At 56.5% G+C, this 7877-nt stretch overlaps 1 long non-coding RNA gene across 1 annotated transcript; it reads left to right on the plus strand.

Annotated features, from left to right (window-relative positions):
• The first annotated feature begins 222 nt into the window (after positions 1–222).
• LOC140599431 (uncharacterized) lies at positions 223–7335 on the plus strand. The gene is made up of 2 exons (XR_012002333.1): positions 223–3690; positions 5838–7335. It is a non-coding gene; the product is annotated as an uncharacterized lncRNA (long non-coding RNA).
• The last annotated feature ends 542 nt before the right edge of the window (positions 7336–7877 follow it).

Raw genomic sequence — 7877 nt, forward strand, 5'->3', positions numbered from 1 at the left:
AGCAAGCAGCCGATTCTTGATTTTGGCTCAGGTCATGATCTCAGGGATGTGGGATCGAGCCCTGTGTGAGGCTCTGAGCTCAGCAAGGAGTCTGCTGGAGATCCTCTCCCTCTCCCTCTTGAGCGAGAGTGTGAGGAGGGGAGGGGCAGTGTGAGAACGAGAATCTTCAGCAGACCCCGCTAAGCACAGAGCCCAATGTGGGACTTGATCCCAGAACCCTAAGAGCATGACCTGAGCTGAAACCAATAGTTGGATGCTCAACCGACTGAGCCACCAGGTGCCCCAAGATTTATATTTTAGAAAGAAAGCAGCACCCTAGTGTATCCTCAGTGCCTCCCCAAGCCTGGATATGATGGTCGGTATGTCACTCTGGTGGCAGGACACCTCTCAGAGCCACATGCACAGCCCGGCTCCTGCACCGTGGACGGTGGGCCTCCTGTCAGTACGGGCCCTGCTGCATCTGGCTGCAAACTCCAGAATCTGACCATCTGGTCACAGAGATGCCCAGCCCGGAGGACTCCACCCCTGAGGGGGCAGTTGTCTCCGTCTTTGTCTCTGTGCTCCCAGCCTCCTCCCGGGCCTCACCACGCTGCCTGGCACAGTGGACCTTGTCCATTAGATGTGCTCGATGAATGCCCTTGCGGCCCCTGGCCCCTTTACCAAGTAATGCTAACAGGAAGCAAGTGTTGCCATCTGCCGGGCACAGTTCTCAGAGCTTTATTTACGTGGATTCGGGGGATCCTTAGAATCCCCAGAGGTGTCCTGGGGCCCTCTCCACAGAGCCCGGGGCCCCTGCCCTGGCCCCTCCATCCAGCTGCAGTTTGGAATTGAGGCTCTGGGGTGCCTGGCTGCTCAGTCAGCAGAGCATGCGACTTGATCTCGGGGCTGTGAGTTCGAGCCTCGTGTTGGGCATAGAGCTTATTTGGGTGGCTCAGTCAGATAGGTGGTCGACTCTTGATCTCAGCTCAGGTCTTGATCTGAGGGCTGTGAGTTTGAGCCCTGCATTCAGCTCCATGCTGGGCATGGAGCCTACTTAAAACAAAACAAAACAAAACAAACAAACTGACAAAATTTGCTGAAGAAACAGCAATGACATATGTGTGTGTGTATATATATATATATATATTACTAAAATTAATTTCACTTGCTTTTTATCTGTTTTATTGTGGCTATGAGACCATTTGAAATGACATTGTGGCTCACATTTGTTTCCCATCAGGCAGTGCTGCTGCAGCGGGCACAGGCCCCAGAGGTCTCCCCAGAGGTTGGAGGGAGGGCTGGGCAAGCGTGACCCAGCACAGAGAGCCCTCATGGACGCCAGGATGGGACGTGGGATGGGCTTGGCCTTACGGAGGAGCCACATTCCTTGGTGGACAGGCTGGTTTGCCTGTTTGAAAGTTTGGGTCAGTGAACATTTTCTGAGTATGTCCCCTACCCCAGCCCCTGGCACCCGCCCTTTTACTCCTTGTTTCTCTTAGGAGTTTGACGGGCCTTGCCAACACAGGAAAAGCGGCCCTCAGCTCACCTTCCGGGAGAAAGCCAAGGCAGCATCTGGCCCATATTGGCTGTCCCCAGAAGAGCATCTGCCAGGACAAGCAGAGGACAGTCCAGTTCCTTCCCCCTCCCCTCTCACAGGCCCAGGACAGATCCATACTGACAACCCTGTCGCACTTCCTTTGCCTCATCTGTGGAATGGAGCATCCTCGGTCTGCTTCCTGGAGATGGGCTGACCCTAGTGGGGGCTCCCAGATGTGTCCCTGTCCTAGGTCCTTGTATCTAGGGTTATGGCCTCTTTGGGGAGCAGAGAATCTTGCAGGTGTAGTTAAGGATATTGGGATGAGATCATCCTGGATATAGGAGGCCCCCCCCACCGCCCCATCCAATGACAAGTGTCCTTAAAAAGCAGAGGGAGATTGGTGACAGGCACATGGAAGGCCATGTGACAAGGAGACAGGCTGGACTGATGTGTTTTTGGGCCAAGGGGCTCGTGGGCCAAGGGTGCCCACAGGAGCTGGACGGGCCTGGAAGGCTCCTCCCTTGGAGCCTCAGCCCTGCCTCTGGCCTCCAGAGCTGTAAGAGAACAGGTTTCCGTTGTCCTCGTCTCCCTGTTTGGGGTCCTTTGTCAGCTCCAGCAAACATACTCTGATGGCTTCCAGACTCAGCTAATAGGCAGCAGAAGGAACTCACAGCGTTCGGGAGCAAGGTTGAGTCAATGTGCAGTCCACGAGATTTATGTCTGATGGATCAGCAGCTTCTAGAAGGAATCAATAGATGAAAATTTCCGGAGGCCCTGCCAAATGTCTTCCGGAATCTTGCGTCTGGAGCTGAGACCGTGGGGGAAATGCTTCAATCTTCCTGAAGCATTGAAGTGGGCCCTCGACTTTGCGCCAGCGACGGGAGTGAGTGGGGACTCGAGCCGGTCTCCCCTGGCTCCATTTCTCCACCCGTAGAATGGGGTGGTGCTCCCTGCCTCTGGCTGGTGCTCACGGAGAACGGGTGTGACACGGGGACAAGGGCTGTGTGTGCGGGTTTCCGTGTGGACCGGGATGGCGGGGGCTGGAGGCGGAGGGGGGCCCAGGCACAGCCCGGGCGGGCCCACCCGGATACTCCGGAGGCTGGGATTTTTCCTTTTCAGCACGTTGTGATGATATATGCGTTTGTGCGTTTCCTTCCTCAGCGTCTGCCTCGTCCTCCCTCTGCCTGCAGAGCTGAGCAGAGCCCGGCGGGGCTCGTCTCAGGGCACCCAGCGCACGCAGGACCCAGAGCCTCCCGGGGGTGCGTGGCCTGGGCCCGCCTGGCCTTTACCTCCATGCGGGGCATGGTGCGGGGCTGACCCGGTGGCTGGGAGTCCCCTGCTCCCAGGGTGACCCTCTGAGCCCATGTCCGGCTGGCCTCCTGGCCCCCAGGTGCCCATCCTCCTGAGCACCTCTGGAGTCATGTGGCCCCAGCTGGTGGGGGGAGGTTAGTGACCCTCTGCTTCCAAACACGATCATCAGAATCCATCAGATCACAAGGGGACCAGGACGTCTACTAGGAGAAGGAGCCAGTGTTGTCACTGCACTTCCTCTGTAGGCAGGGGTGAGGGCAGCGGGGACACGCCCCCGGGGAGGTTGGGGAGGTTGGGCCACCGGCCGGATGAGCCAGACCCTGTTGGTGTGGACAGTCACCTTGGAGGGGCCCCGCTGGCCCCCTCCCTTGCAGGTGCTGCCCTTGGGAACAGGGCTGAGTGGGCTCAGAGAGCCACCTGCAGGGAGGACTGTGGGTGTCCCCAGCCTTCCCCCGCCCCCGACCCCCACTCTGCAGCAGCACCTTCCCCATCAGCTAGGCCAAGCAGTACGAGGCCTGCTCCTGGCCAGGCGGGGGGGCCCGGTGGGCTTGTGACCTGGGGCATGTATTGATGGGTGGGGGCTTGAGGCTCTTTCCTTCTGGACGGTGAGGTGCAAAGGTGTGATGTCCGGAAACTGCTGCAGCGATTTCTGCTCGGACAAAGGGAGCCAGGCTGAAATTTGATTATATACCCGCTAGAGGCAGAGGCAAGAAAGCCACAGGACACGGAGCCCCCCACCCCCACTGCGGATCCAGACGTCCAAGGTCACTGCAGTAGAACTGGGCGTGGGTGAGGCAGATGGAGACCAGGATTTCCATGAGGGACCACCACCTGAGGGGTTGGTTGGCTCCTCCTGCGTTCAGGTGAGCTCCATGTACTGAGAACCCACACTAGGCCCTGGGAGGGGCGGGGGGCCAGGAGCCAGCCAAGGGATGACGGTGAGGTCTGTGCCCCAGAACACTCGGCAGCTGTGAGGCGAGTGGGGTCTCAGTGGATGAGGCCGAGGACCACGAAGAGCAGGGAGGAGGCCGTTTCAGTGGAGGGAGCATCTGGGAGCCATGTGGGCAGCTGCTGTCAGGCACCCAGGGGCTCAAGTCCCCCAAATGTCTCCTCCTCATAGAGGGGGGGATTGCAGCCAGGCCAGCAGAAGCATGTGCTGGTTCGGGGACAGTCTTGCCACCTGCATGGCTATTTTTGTCTAAAACGAAAGAGCTCTCCATCTGCCCGTCTGAAGAGCCCCATATCTGTGTCCTTGGGCAAAAACTGCCCCTTCTGGAAGTAGCTGTCTAAGGTGGAAAGGGGGGATCCCTGGGTGGCGCAGTGGTTTGGCGCCTGCCTTTGGCCCAGGGCGCGATCCTGGAGACCCGGGATCGAATCCCACGTCGGGCTCCCGGTGCATGGAGCCTGCTTCTCCCTCTGCCTGTGTCTCTGCCTCTCTCTCTCTCTCTTTGTGACTATCATAAAAAAAAAAAAAAAAAAAAAAAAAAAAAAAAAAAAAAAAAAAAAAAAAAAAAAAAAAAAAAAAAAAAAATCTAAGGTGGAAAGGGGGTGGCTGTCATTGTGGGTCCCTGGGCTCCAGAGCTCTGCAGAAGCGGGGCCCGTGGAGCACCTGACAGGCAAGAGAATCATCCCTGGAAAGGCTGGGTGATCCCGCTCTGTGGTGCCCTTCTGTGGGGAGTGTAGGGCTGAGGCTAGCAGGGTCCCCAGAGAGAGAAGGACTGGGGGGTTACCTGGAGGGGTAAGTAGGGGCAGGGAGTGGGAGGACATGACACAGTGAGGCCCAAGATTCCATCTGTGGCCTTGGAAGGGAGGGGTGCAGGGCAGTTGGGGCAATAACCCAGGCCTTGGAATCTCCTGTTGCCCTTGGGCTCTGGGCCCCTAGAAAGAGAGAAGAGTGGGGTGCCTGGGTGGCTCAGTCAGTGAAGTGTCTGCCTTTGGCTCAGGTCATGATCCCGGGGTCCTGGGATCGAGTCCCACATTGGGCTCCTGCTCAGCAGGGAGTCTGCTTCTCCCTCTCCCACTGTCCCCCCACTCGTGCTCTCTTTTGCTCTGTCTCAAATAAATAAATAAAATCTTTAAATAAAAAAGCCTAAAAAGTGGGCCCAGCTGTCCCCGTGGTCTGGTGGCCATAGGAGACGTCAGCTTCCAGCTGAGCCCCTTTCACTGGAAGGCACCCCCAAGTCTCAGCCACTGGCACAGGTGCCCCCCAGCGATTGGGGCGGAACATGGGACCAGCTCCCCCTGATGTTCTGGGAGGCAGGTGGACAGGGTGACCACTTTACAGGGGAAGAGACAGATCACAGCGTGGAGGACCAGGGCTGGGGCCGAGTGTGGCTCCTCCTGGGCCCTAAGTCAGGACAGAATTGGGTTCCATCCTCCTTCCCCCTCCTTCCTTTCGCACTCTCTGTCCCTGGCACTGTGCTGTGCATCGTGATGGGGGCCCCGAAGGTCAGCCTCTCCTGCTGCGGACAGGAGGTGCTGCGGCCTTCGGCAATGATGTGATGTGGAAGGTGCTAGAGGCGTGAGACGGGCTGTGTGTATCCCTCATCTCTGCCCTCCTCCCTGGGTGCCAGCTCACGAAGGGCCATGTGCCCTCAGAAGAGGGGGATCGTGCTGCGGGAACCGAGGGAACGCCTGGTAACGTGCTAGTTCCTTCTGCTGCATAACAAACCATCCCCAGACCTAGTGGCTCATGTCAATCATCCTGTTCCGCTCGTGGATGTTGTGGGCAAGCGTGTGGAGCGGAGGGCTCATCCCCGTTCCTCTGTCTCAAAGGCTGGAGGCGACACAATGAGTGGGGGCCTTTCCACTCGTGTGTCTAAGGGGGACACTGGCTGTCAGAGGGACCTCTGCTCCCGCGGTCTCTGCGTGGTCTCTCCAAGGGCTGCGTGGGCTCCCTCGCAGCAGCAAGGCGGCTGGCTTCCAAGAGCTTCCCCAGAGAGCCAGCTGGAGGCAGTGCCACCTGTAAGGCCTTCTGAAGTCACACAATGTCGCTGCTGCTGTGTCACAGGCTCACCTAGCTTCAAAAGGAGGGGACAGAGACTCCACCTCCATGGGAAGAGTGTCAAAGCCACGTTGCGAGAAGACTGCGTGGGACGGAAGATGCGGCCGTCCTTGGGAGACGTAATCCGCCACAGGAGCATCGGCATTTGAGCTGTCCCTGCAGGATGGTCCGTCCCAAGTCTGCCCACAGTCACCTGGCTCCTCTCCAAAGATGCCAGCTGCATGTCCTCCCGAGTCTCCACTTGCTGCATATTCGGAGAACATAAGTCCAACATTCTGAATCATTTTTGGACACTAGAGTCACTGGCCTACGGGCGGTCTTATGCAGGGCCTTTGCACTTGGGGGCTCGCCTGTCACTGAGGGACTATGTCCCTTCCTTCCAGAGGCTTCCTGCCTCTCGGCAACTTCCTCTGTTGGCCAGCACCCTCGAGGCAACCCTCCCAGCCTCCCCCCCACCCCCGTTCCTGCCAGCTGGGGGGCCTGGTGAGTGGAGGTGCCCAGCGCCCCTTGTGCCAGACCACCTCTTCAAGGATGTTTGTCCAGCAGCTGCCGTGTGCGGAAGGCTCTGAGCTCCTACATGTCTGCTCAGGCCTAAAATGGTCAGTTGCTTAAGAAAGGGGCCTGGAAGTTTCCTTTTATTTTAAAGGAAAATTTTGAAAAAATTTATTTATTCATGAGAAACGCAGAGAGAAGCAGGCTCCTTGCAGGGAGCACGATGTGGGGCTTGATCCCCGGACCCTGGGATCAGATCTGAGCTGAAGGCAGATGCTCAACCCATGAACCACCCAGGTGTCCAGCCTGGAAGTTTCTGATAAAACTAACCCTACACCTACCCTACCTGGTGGTTAGCAGTTCCATTCCCAGGTTTTTACCCAAGAGAAATGAAAACACATGTTTCTCAGAGACATGGGTGAGAAAGCTCAGGTCAGCGATGTTCCCATTGCCCAGGGCGGCAGCAGCACCAGGAAGAGCCGACACCGCAGGAGGAGGACACAAAAGGCTCAGGGTGTGATTGTGTTTCTGTAAAACCCCAGAGCAGGCAAAAGGAAGCTACAGTAAAACAAAACAGCAACAGAACAGGGCTTGGGGGACTCGCCCAGAAGGGGCACAAGGGAGGGGTCGGCGGTCCACTTCCTGATCAGGCTGGGCTTGGGGGACACAGGTGAGCTGGAGGGTCTCCTTCCCACCTGCTCATTATGGGAATGTTCCCTGAAAAACGCTGGGCTCCGTGCGTGTGCACGCCACCGTGTGTCGGGGCAAGAGCGAGGGCTGGAGGAACGGAGAGACAGGTGACAAGTAAGGCAAAATGTCAGTTGTAGGGGTAACCCGGGTGGATCAGCGGCTTGGTGCCACCTTCACCCAGCGCGTGATCCTGGAGACCCGGGATCGAATCCCATGTGGGGCTCCCTGCATGGAGCCTGCTTCTCCCTCTGCCTGTGGCTCTCCCTCTGCCCCCTCTCTGTCTCTCAGGAATAAATAAATAAAATATTTTTTAAAATGTCAATTGTAGAATCTCGGTGGTGGGTACATGGTGCGCACTCTACATGGTTTTCTGCATGTTTGAATGTTTTCGTAATAAAATGTGGGGATCCCAAGGAGAATGTCAGCTTTCCATGACATGTGCCTGATCCCCAGTCCCCAGTGCTTCTTCCAGTCTTTCTTTCTTTCTTTTTTTCTTCTTTTTTCTCCCCTTATCATTATTTTTAATGTCCAACGTTTATAATATGAGGGCCAGGGCTTTCTCCTCAACTCAAGTTTATAAATTTTCGATTGGCTTGTGAGGCCAATAGGGCTACTTCTCGTCTAATTTGGTTTCTGGGAAGACTTCATTCAGGTCCTCAATGGTCATCTGATCAAATGGAATTACGTTCTTCACCTTCTCCAGCACTTTTTCATATTCTTCAATCCTGGCCTTTGAGAGAGACGAAAACTCAGCACAGCTTTTCACATCTTCTTTTTCCTCAGCATGCACCTGGACAGTGTATTTATCCTCTGGCACAGGAACCTTCAGGGCATTAAACTTCTTCTCAAAGTCATCTACCAAGC

The sequence above is a fragment of the Vulpes vulpes genome, chromosome 6 (assembly GCF_048418805.1).
Source record: "Vulpes vulpes isolate BD-2025 chromosome 6, VulVul3, whole genome shotgun sequence".
In the NCBI taxonomy this organism is placed as follows: Eukaryota; Metazoa; Chordata; class Mammalia; order Carnivora; family Canidae; genus Vulpes; species Vulpes vulpes.